Genomic DNA, 12033 nt, shown 5'->3' on the forward strand with positions numbered 1-12033 from the left:
ATTTAATTCCTATTTAATTTTAAGTATTTCTTTCCATCTACTGGGTTGGGGTTTATCTTGTTCTTTTTCAAGGTGGTTCAGATATCTCATAAAATTGTTGGTTTAAGATCTCTCCAATTTGTTGATGTAGGAACTCAGAGCTATAAACTTCCTTCTGCGTACTGCCTTTGCTCTTTCCCAGAAGAACTGGTCATTTGTGTGTTCATTTTTGTTGAATATCATGAATATTTGAATTTACTTACTAATCTCTTCTATGACACACTGGTGATTCAACAGTATGTTGTTCAGTCTCCATGTGTTACAGGACTTTCTTTGGTGGCTTTTGGTTTTGAGTTCTAATTTTATTCCCTTGTGGTGTGAGAGAATGCACAGCAAAACTTCAATGTTCCTGAATTTGGAGAAGTTTGCTTCATGACCTAAAATGGGGTCTATTTTGGAAACTGTTCCTTGTGATGCTGAGAAAAACGTGTATTCTGATGCTGCTGGGTGAAATATGTCTGTTATATCTAGTTGATCCATGCAGTTGTTTAGATCTGCAGTTTCTCTGTTGAGATTTTGCCGATTTGATCTATCTCGTGGGTATAGTGGTGACTTAAATTCTTCAACAATTTTTGTCTTTGGATCTATGTGAGATTTGAGGGAAAGTAGTGTTTCTTGGATAAATCTGGGTGATCCGTTTGCCAAATAGAGATTTAGAATTGTAATATCCTCCTGAAGGGGAGATCCATAAATTAGTATGTAGCTACCTTCTTTATGTCTTCTCACTAATTGTAATTTGAAGTCTATTTTATCTGATATCAGGATTACCATTCATGCCTCTTTATGGGGGCCATTTGCTTGGTAGAATTTGTTCCAGCCTTTCACTTTCAAAATGTGTTTGTTTGTATGAGCAAGGTGTGAGTCCTGAAGACAGCAGATAGAAGGATCTTGCTTTTTAATCCAACTAGACAGTCTCTCACATAATTGGAGAGTTAAGTCCATTAATGTTGAGAGTTAGGACTGAGAGGTGTTTGGGAGTTCCTGCAATGCTATCCACCTTGGGTGCTGGAACAACTAGATTCTTCCTATAGTTCTTGGATTCTCAGTTTCTGAGCAGTTTCTTGGTCTTTATTGTTGTCTTGTTGGTTTTCTATGTGTAAGATATCGTTTAGTATCTTTCATTGGGCTGGTTTGTTGGAGATATATTGCTTCAGTTTTTCTTTGCTATGGAAGTTTTTTATTTGACCTTCGGTTATGAAGGAGAGCTTAGCTGGGTACTGTATGCTTGATTGATAGTTGTTCGTCTTAAGACATGGCCTACATCATTCCAGGCTCTTCTTACTTTAATTGTCTCTGCTGCGAAATCTGAGGTGATGCTAATTGGTTTCCCTTTGTAAGTAGTTGATCTATTCTACTTGACAGCTTTAAGGTTTTTTTTTTTCTTGGAATTGATCCTGTGTGGATTATAATGTACTGGTGAGATATCCTGTGCTAGTTGGGTCTATTTGGGGTTCTAAAAGTTTCTTGTATCTGAATAGGCCTATCTTTTTGCATGTTTGGGAAGTTCTTTGCTATGATCATGTTAACCAAATTTCCTAGACCATTAAATTCTGTCTCTGGGGGCTGGGAAGGTGGCTCAGTGGTAGAGTTCTGGCCTTGCATGCATGAGGCCCTGGGTTTGATTCCTCAGCACCATATTAGAAAAAAGAAAAAAAGCCGGAAGTGGTGCTGTGGCTCAAGTGGTAGAGTGCTAGCCTTGAGCTGAAGAGCTGAGGGACATCGCCCAGGCCCACAGTTCAGGCACCAAAACCGGACCCAAAAAAGAAATTCTGTCTCTAGGTGCTCCTCTACACACATTATCCTCAGATTAGGCCTTCTGAGAGTGTCTTCCAAGTGTTGAATAGATCTATCATATTTCTTGGATTTCCCTTGGATAGTTTGTATTCTTTCTCTGTAATAACCTGGCTGTTCTCAATCCCTCAGATTTGCTCCTCTGCATGGTCTAACTTACTGTCGAGACTTTCTACTTTGTTTTTTATATCTTTTCCTTCTAACTGGTCAGCTTTGATGGCTTCAAATTCTTTGTTGGAGCTTTGTCTTAGATCTTGTATGAACTTCTTTACCTCCTTAATTTGGGGTTCAGTGTTTATTCTCAAATCACTTAGTTGACTGGTTATGGTTTTCCTGGACACACATTCTTTCTGTTGGGCTACATTCAGTATTCACTTTGTGGTCTCCATGAAATCTTTCAGCATTCTGTTTATGGATTCCATGAATGCCTGCGTTGATCTTTTTCTATTGTCATCTCGCTCTCCCAAGTCCTGTATTACTCTTTGATTAGCTTCCTCATGTTCATGCAATTCCTGTAGTTCTCTTTGACTGTTCTCAGTCTGCTCACGAAATTCCTTTATTTCTTTTTAACTGTTCTCAACCTGTTCACGCAATTCCTGTATCAATCTTTGAGTAGCTTCCTCACTCTCATGAGATTCCAGTATTAATCTTTGGTTTCCCTCTCTCTCCCTATCATGCTCACATTGAATCCTTTGCAGGTTTTCAATCTTTTCATTCATCATGTTTACCTGTAGTGTTTGTGGAGATTTTTGGGAACTCTCTTCTGGTTTATTCATTAAGTATGCTGTCAACTGATTTTCATGAGTGGGAATTCAGATACCTGGACTTGTCATTTTCCTTGTGCTTTTCCTTCTTGTTCTGTCTATTTGGTATGAAAGTAACACCAATTTTTTGTTAGAACAAAATTTTAAGGCAAGCATCATCAAAGTTCTGTAGTTGCACAGACAAAAGTCAGCAGATACAATCTAGTTCAACAGATACAATCTATTCAACATCAAAAAACTATGGCTTAATGAGCTAATAACAGCAAAGAAGAATTTGGCAAACCACAAATTATTTATTTTAGTAAGAAATGTGGGCAAAAATAGGATTAGAGGGATTTGGAGAGGTAAAAGGATAGTGAATTTAACCAAGTTCTAATCTTAGAGAGGGAAATGGATTAGACAGAATGATAGAAGCATGATTAAGAAAAAAAAAGAAAAAAATGGAAATACAAAAATTTAAATTTAAAATGTGAAACACTTAAAAATTATGTGTTTAAAGACGATATTGAGAGAAGAAAAGGATAGGATGAGAGGAAAGGAGGGATAGAAAGGAGACATAAAAAACTAAAAAATAAAAATTCTTAAAAGTAGTTACTTGAAAATTATATAGGTATAAAGAGACATAATACTGCTCTTAAAGAATTTTAACCTAAGAGGTTGTGAACTGAGTAATAAATTTCTGGATTATGTATGTAAACAACGGGGCATAAGGTCTAATATTCGACGATGGGTAAATATCTGGGGATGATCAGAATAGCAATTAAGTCTCATAAAAAAGAAAGGGAAAAAAATGAAAAAAAATAAGGACCAAAAGGTCAGATGAGATTTTTTTTAAAAGCACACACACACACATTTACACCTAAAATAATAATGATGAGAAGAAAAAAAATTAATAGAAAATATTATTTTTAAAAAATTAAAATTAAAGAAAGGTACAAAAAAAGTTCTTTGATTTTTTTTTGGGGGGGTAGAATGTGAAGATACTCTATTTCCCCTGTGTCCATAACCAGTCTTTGGTGGAGTCTCTGGTCTGCTTGTGGTGTTTGTTTTTCCTGTGGCTTTATTAGTTGCTTAAGTCAGTTTGTTTGAGCAGGCAGAAAATTGCTCGCCATTACCCAGAATTTTGTGATCCTCCTCCCAGAATAGTTCAGTGGGAGGGAGATCTTCTTTGAGTATCACGAAAGAGGGAGATGGCTGTTTCTTCTAATTTTGAGATGCTGTAATAAGGTTAGGTTCTGGGTAGGGTTGAGGCCTTTCAGAAAACAGTAGCTTTTCCCTGAGGTGCTAGCTCCCAAGACACACACAGCCCAGCCTGGAGCCATTCTCAGGGTTTATGTTTACTGAATTTTAATTGATTGTCTCACCTGCTGTAGGGAGGGGCAGCCTCTGGCTCTGTTTACCCAGTGAAGAAAGTCACTCCTCCAAGGTCCGGGCTTCTTTGCCTGGGCTGGGTGACTTCTCTTGGGTGGAATTGATCCTGTCAAGTCAGGTTCCTGGGTCTTGTTTTCTTCCAAGTCTGGAGTTGGAGATAGCTGTTCAAATGGGCCTTTGTCAGTATCAAACTTGGAGATCTCCGGTGATGGAACTACCTCCTTAGCTCCCTGAGAAGGAGTGAGGATGTCAGCGTTCTAGTCATGTCAGAGTCTTGGTTCCTGGGCCATTTCTGGTTTGCAATCTGCAGTATGAAGATATCTGCTCCTTGTCAGTTCTTACTGGTTCCTGGGCCATTTCTGGTTTGCAATCTGCAGTATGAAGATATCTGCACCTTGTCAGTTCTTACTGGTGTTGAGTAGAATCTGCTGTCCCACTGTGTCTGGCATCTTTGTCCTGGAATCTGTGTTATAGGTATGCCGGCTATGGCAGCTGCCACTGCTGCCACAGCTGCCACAACCGTGGCTACCAGCAAGTGCTCTGATCTGTCTCCTTGCCTGGATTTTCCTTCTCTGGCCAAACTCTCTGTACTGTGATGGGACACTTGGTGTGATTCTGTAGCCTAGGACTGTTCACTGGAACAGTAAAACTGCTTTCTATGCGAGAGCTTGTTTAGCCTCTAGCTTCGCCTCTACTCTCTCCCTCTGAACACATTTTTTGCCTCTTATTGAAGTATATCTGATATTTTAAAGAAGATTTGTCCAAATAAAATATTAATTTAATCAATTATTTCGTTAGGACAATGTTGGCCAGATTTATTTCCAGTAAATCTTATCCATTATAATAAATGAGAACATGCTGTGTCAGTCTCCTATTAATATGACAAAATACTTTATAAAATTAACTTCAAAGGAGGAAAGATTAATCTTAGTTTCTGATTTTATACATTTCAGTTTACATTTCTTATCATCATTGCTTTTGGTTGGTGGTGGTACACTACCCCATATCAGGAACATGTGATGGAGTATGTGTATTCATGGAAGTGAGGCAGTAAAGAAAAGGAAAAATAGGAGTAGGATAGGGAGAAAGGGGAGGAGGGGAAGAAGGAGAGGAAGAAGGAAAAGTAGAAGGAAACAGAGAAGTAAATGAAGAAAGAGGAAGAAAGGACTTTGATCTTAAATCTTCTTTGATCACAAGTTCTCTATAACTACGCCCACTTGAAAGGTTTCACCTCTTTATGGCAACATAGTGAAACCTAATTATTAATCCTAATCATTTATTATTTCAGATTTAATTTCTGGGTAGATCTTTCTATACAATTGTGATAACTTCTGTTCCTAAATATGAGAGATGCTATTTGGCATAGAGGTGGTTTGCTTATACCAATGCTGGAGAGATGAAGGAAATATTTTGAGCTCAAATACATTTTATTTAATAGACAAGTAATCTCCTAGAGATTTCATTTTGTGACCTTCAAAAATGACTATTTCATCTAACTCATAATGACTTGAATTTTTCATAATTTTATGGCATTTCCATTCAAGTATTTGTCATCGTTAGTGAGGTTTTTTACTTCAAATTGAAGGAAAAATAAATACTATCATGATCATTTATCAGAATTATTCTTTAAAGAATAGGTATAATATGAATTTCCTACCATTCAAAAATTAGTTATCTTCAAGTCTATAGGAATAATTGGATAAGTGATTAAATATCTTGATTTAGTTATACTGAGGTTGATTCAATTTCTAAAAATCACTGTTTACATAAAATACATGAAATTCAGTGTTTCTCTGAAATGACTTGGTAATCAAACCTCATAAATACATGACTAGTAACAAAGATATTTATATACTCACAAAATGTATGAATCTACAAAACCTAAAAAAGATTAGGTTTAAAAGAAGATAAATTCATGTGACCACAGTATATAATATTTAATTTAATGAAAAATTGTATCATTCAGCCTTCCAGAACCTTTTGTTTTTAGCTTACATGAGAAATTTGATTAACAATACTCTTTTTTGCTTTTGAATATTAGAATATTTCAATTTATTTAAAGATTCTGTCATTTAAACCTTTGAGTGCATATTTTTTCATAAAAATGAAAAATATTTTTCACAATGCAAGTTCAGGTTTAATAACAATAAATATCTAAATGTTAATTTGTTAAATTGAGCCTCTAGAATTCAAATAATACAATTTATTTTATTCTTAGATATATTAAATCTGTGTTAAATATGGATGTATGAAGCTTGTAATTCTCGCTACTCAGGAAGATGGGGTTCAAAGTCAGCCTTGCCAAGAAAGTTTGTGAGACACATCTCAATTAATCAAACACACACATCACAACGCACACACACACACACACACACACACACACACACACACACACATACACACACACACACAAAGCCAGGAATAGAATGGTGACTCAAATGATAGAGCAATATCCTTGAGGAAAAAAAAAAAACAACAACTAAGAGATAGTTCTTGAGTTAAAATCACAAGAACAACACACACACACACACACACACACACAATATTATGTCTAAATGCTTATTTTAGTTTGAAGAAATAAACAATATCATGAAAAGTAATATTTGTTACTTATCTTGGAACATTTGAGAAGTTGTTTTTAGTATAATTTGTGTTGATATAACATAGGTTATTAAAATTAATATTAATCTAGTTATTGTTTATAATTACTCACAACACCTTAGAGTACAACAGTTGGGATTTTTCTATAGCCATAAGAGATATTCTGAGTAAAAAGAAGAGAGGAATGTAGGACGAAAGAATAAAGAAAGAAAGAAAGAACGAATGAAAGAAAGAAAGAAAGAAAGAAAGGAAGGAAGGAAGGAGAGAAAGAGAGAGAGAGGTAGGGAAGGAGGGAAGGAAGGAGGAAGCAAAGAAGAAAGAAAGGAAGGAAGGGAGGGAGAAAGGATGTGTCAAAACAATTTAATTCATAAAATCTATTTAGCCCAACATAACCTCCATGTAATTAATACTTTAGTAAAATCAAGTTTGCAATTTTCACTTCTTTGCATGTTCTCCATGCATGAATGAAACCAACAAATGAAGGATCATAAATGACCAGGTGAATCTGTTTGCATCTGTAGTAATATGTATGCAAATCTTTTTCTCATTTTTTATACATCATCAAATACCATTTGCAAACAATTTACATTTAGTTATATTCTAAAAATTGATGAAACTAAAGGATTTCAATACATTATATAATGGGAATACAATTATTTTTAATGTTATTAATATATTAAATTTTTCATGGTATATTAATTATAAAATTTTATTATGCATTTTATCAGATTAATTAGCATCCTCTGATTTTGGTTTCTGTGAGAGTCCTAATATCCGACTGTAATAAAAATAAAAGGATATCTGTATTTCTTGGCACAAACGAATATTTCTGAAAGCAATTAACTCATCGGAGATTGTTGAAATAAGTTATCGGGACCTTTAAATGCAGTATCATTTCATCTGCAAAAAGGGATAGGTTTACTTCTTCCCTATTTGGATCCCCTTTATGTTTTTCTTTTTATTTACTTATTTATATTTTTATTGTGAGAATACCGTACAGAAGAGTTACAATTACATGGGCAAGATAACATGCACATTTCTTATCAAGCATTGTTGCCTCCTCTTTGTTTCCCCTTCCCATACCTTCCCATACTCCCCCCACCCCACCCAAACCTCACTCCATCCCCCACCAAAGTTGTAAAATTCGGTTTTCGACATAACGACTTGCACATCTCATTTTGAAATGGGTCCACCTGTATCCCTAGTTAAACGATTTCTTTTTTCCCTTCCCCTTCACAATTTATACCAACATCAAATACTGTTAAAGCATGGATTGTACCATGGGGGAGGGACATACAAAGCAACAAAGAAATCGTCTTATAAATATGTTAGAAACAATTGCAAGAGAGGAAAAAAATCATTTGAATACTTATGTTTTTCTCTTGCCTATTGCTCTTGCTATAAATCAACTACCATATTGAAGAGTAGTAGAGAAAGTGCACATCCTTTTCTCATTCCTGATTTTTAATGTCTTCATGCTTCCACCATTAGGTAAATGCTAATTATCTCTGCCATATACATACTATGTATTATATTGAGGAATGTTCCATGTATTTCTAGCTTCTCAGAACTTTTAATCATAAAGTTGTATTGGAGCTTGTTAAAAGCTATTTCTACATCCCTACAGACAATCATGTGTTTCTTGTCCCTTCTTCTGCTGATGGTTTGTATGATGTTTATTGACAAGAATATTGAATCCAATTGTATCTTAGGATGAATCCTATTTGATTATACAATATAACTTTTCTGTTAGTTGCTGAAATTGGTTGGTGAGATTTTTATTAAGAAGTTCTGCATCATTGTTGTCAAAGAGTTGGGTTCAAAGTTTTCTTTTTTTGGTGAGTCCCTATGTGATTTGGCGAAGAGTCTAATTCTAGCTTCATAGAATGTGTTTGATAATTCCATTTCCCTTTCTATTCCATTAAAGACTTAGATCTGTGTATTGTAAGTTCTTTGCAGGCTTTAATTTCATGGTACATTCATTGAGTCCTAGATTTTTCTTGAATGGGATGTGGTTTATTGACATTTCATTTTCATTTCTTCATATGTGTTACTCCTTGGTTCAGATCGAGTATAGGAAAGCATCAATTTCTCCAGGATTCTCCAGGAGATTGGCATAAGCTTTTCAAAGTTCTCTCTTTTTTTTTTTTTTTTTTAAATTGTATTTTATTTTATTTGAGAACATACTGTACAAAGGGGCTACAATTACATGGGCAGGATAATGGATACATTTCTTACCAAGCATTGCAGCCTCCTCCTTTGTTTACCCTTCACTTCCCTTCCCCGCCTCCCCCCTCCCCCCACCCAATTTTACCCCCCTCCCCCCACCCAATTATACCCCCCTCCCCCCCCCCACACCGGCATTGTAAAGCTGGTTTTGACATGACATTTTGTACTTCTCATTGTTGCAACAGGTCCACCTGAATCCTTAAACGACTTGTTTGTCCCCATCTACTCCACATGTTATACTGACATCAAATATAGTGAAAACGGGGGTTACACTGTGGGGGAGGGACATACAAAGCAACAAAGAAATAATCTTATAAATGCATTAGAAATACATGCATGAAAGAAACGAAAACATTAAAATACATATTTAAGGGTTCATTTTCCTAGCATCACATTATCTGACCTTTTCCGCTTGACTCATACCTATACTAGATATTGCAAATAAGGGAAACCATGGGACCTATGCTTCTTTGGGCCTGGCTTACTTCACTTAATATAATTTTTTCCAAACCTTTCCATTTCCTAACAAATGGGGAACCAATGGAATAGAATTGAAAACCCAGAAATGAACCTACAGACCTATAGCCACCTAATCTTCGATAAGGAAGCTAAAACAATAGAATGGAAGAAAGACAGCCTCTTCAGTAAATGGTGCTGGCAAAATTGGTTAACTACATGTAGAAAACTAAAGCTAGATCCTTATATATCACCCTGCACCAGAATCAACTCCAAATGGATCAAAGACCTTGAACTCAAAGCAGACACTCTGAAAACATTACAGGATGGAATAGGAGAAACCCTAGGTCTCCTTGGCTCAGGTCGAAATTTTCTGAATAGAGACCCAGAAGCACAACAAATCAAAGAAAGGTTGGACAAATGGGATTGCATAAGATTGCAGAGCTTCTGCAGGGCAAATGACATAGCTGGCAAGATCAATAGAAAACCCACCGATTGGGAGAAGATCTTTACTAGCCATACAACGGACAAGGGTCTCATATCTAAAATATACTTGGAACTCAAAAAATTAAACCACCCAACAACAAATCCTCAAAGAAACAACTGCCCAATAAATAAGTGGGCGAAAGACTTAAAGAGAAGCTTCTCTGAAGAAGAAAGAAGGATGGCCAATAGACACATGAAGAAATGTTCAACATCCCTAGCCATAAAAGAAATGCAAATCAAAACAACATTGAGATATCACCTCACTCCAGTTAGAACAGCAAAAATCAAGAACTCCAATAACAACAGATGCTGGAGGGGATGTGGACAGAAAGGAACCCTACTTCATTGTTGGTGGGAATGTAAACTTGTTCAACCACTTTGGAAAGCAGTATGGAGGTTCCTCAAAAGACTTCACATAGATCTCCCCTATGATCCAGCAATCCCACTTTTGGGCATTTACCCAAATGTTTACAAACAAGACCACACTAAAGCTACCAGCACAACTATGTTTATTGCAGCATTACTTACCATAGCTAAGATATGGAACCAACCCAGATGCCCCTCAGTAGATGAATGGATCAAGAAAATGTGGTATATATACACAATGGAATTCTATGCCTCCATCAGAAAGAATGACATTTCCTCAAAGTTCTCTCTTATATCATTCTCAATTTTGGTTATATCTGTTGTTTGGTCTCATTTTTGTCTTTAATTTTCTCTATTTGGATGAGTTCTCTTATTGCTTTGGGTATTTTTTATTATGAAGGTGATATACAGAGGGGTGGATTACAGTTACATAAGTAATGAGTACATTTTTAACAGTGTTACCCCTTGTTCATTTTTGCCTGCTTCCCCAAACCTGACATCCCACTCCCACAAGTCGTAAAGTTCATTTGTAACATAGGGTCTAGTGTATATCATTGTTGCTTTGGTTAATCTTTGTCCCACCATTTCTGTGATTTCCCTTCCCTTCCACAAATCAGACTAACATGTATAAGACAAAGGGTACATAAATCAAAAACAGTGACTACAGGGAATAAACCAAAGGGTAAATCTAAATAGAAACAACTAAAAACAATTCACTTCACCATCATCTTGTATCAATTTCTTGGAGCTCATTTGTATAAGCATCATTTTATATGGAGTTTTTAACAAGCTCCAATACAACTTTATGATTAAAAGGTCTGAGAAGCTAGAAATACATGGAACATTCCTCATGGAACATTCCTCAATATAATACATAGTATGTATATGGCAGAGATAATTAGCATTTACCTAATGGTGGAAGCATGAAGACATTAAAATCAGGAATGAGAAAAGGATGTGCACTTTCTCTATAGCTCAATAGCATATTGCTATTGAGCTATTGTGAATATCCTAGACATATTCTAGTTTTTCCAAATGAGTGAAAATATGTAGCCTATGACTTTATTGTGTCTGGCTTGTTTGACTTGTTATGTTTCCAAATTATTCCATTTCCTTACAAATGGGGCAATGTCATTCATCTGATGGAAGCACAGAGTTTTGTTGTGAATATATACGACATTTTCTTGATCCATCATTGCTGGGTGATAGGACAACTCTATTGAGGAACCTCTGTACTTCTTTACAGAGTATTTGAAGAAGTTTACATTTTCACCAATAGTGCAGTAATGTTCCTTTTTGGCCACATTCCCCACCAGGCCAATAATGTTCCTTTTGGCCCCATTCCCCACCAGCCCAGCATCTGTTATTATTAATTTTCTTCATAATTGTCCTTCTAACTGGGGTGACTTGGAATCTCAATGTTGCTTTGATTTGCAATTCTTTTATGGCCAGGAACGTTCCATATTTCTTCATGTGTCCATTGGTCATTCATATTTCTTCTTCAGAGAGGTCTCTCTTTAAATCTTAAGCCCCCTTATATTATGAGGGTTGTAGTTTCTTTAAGGATTTGTGTTTTTGGGAGGGTTAACGTTTGTGCTTCTAAGAGTATTTGAGATATGAGGCCATTGTGTGTTGCAGAACAACTGAAGATCTTCTCCCAATCGGTGTGTTTTCTACTTATCTTTCTATCTACATAAGGTCTCTTTTTAGTCAGCTTTGGTAAGGGTCTGTCAAGTCTGTTAATTTATTGAAAGAACCAGCTCTGTTTTGTTGATCTTTGTCTTTTGATTTAATTTTTTTATTTGTTTCCGTCTACTTGGCTTTGGCCTTGTTCCTTTTTTCAAGGAGCTTGAGGTACATAATTAAAATACTGATTTGAGATTTCCCCAATTGCTTGATGTAGGCATTCAAAGCTATAAATTTTCCACAA

Source organism: Dipodomys merriami, unplaced genomic scaffold (genome assembly GCF_024711535.1).
Source record: "Dipodomys merriami isolate MVZ:Mamm:240054 unplaced genomic scaffold, mDipMer1.0.p SCAF_93, whole genome shotgun sequence".
Lineage (NCBI taxonomy): Eukaryota > Metazoa > Chordata > Mammalia > Rodentia > Heteromyidae > Dipodomys > Dipodomys merriami.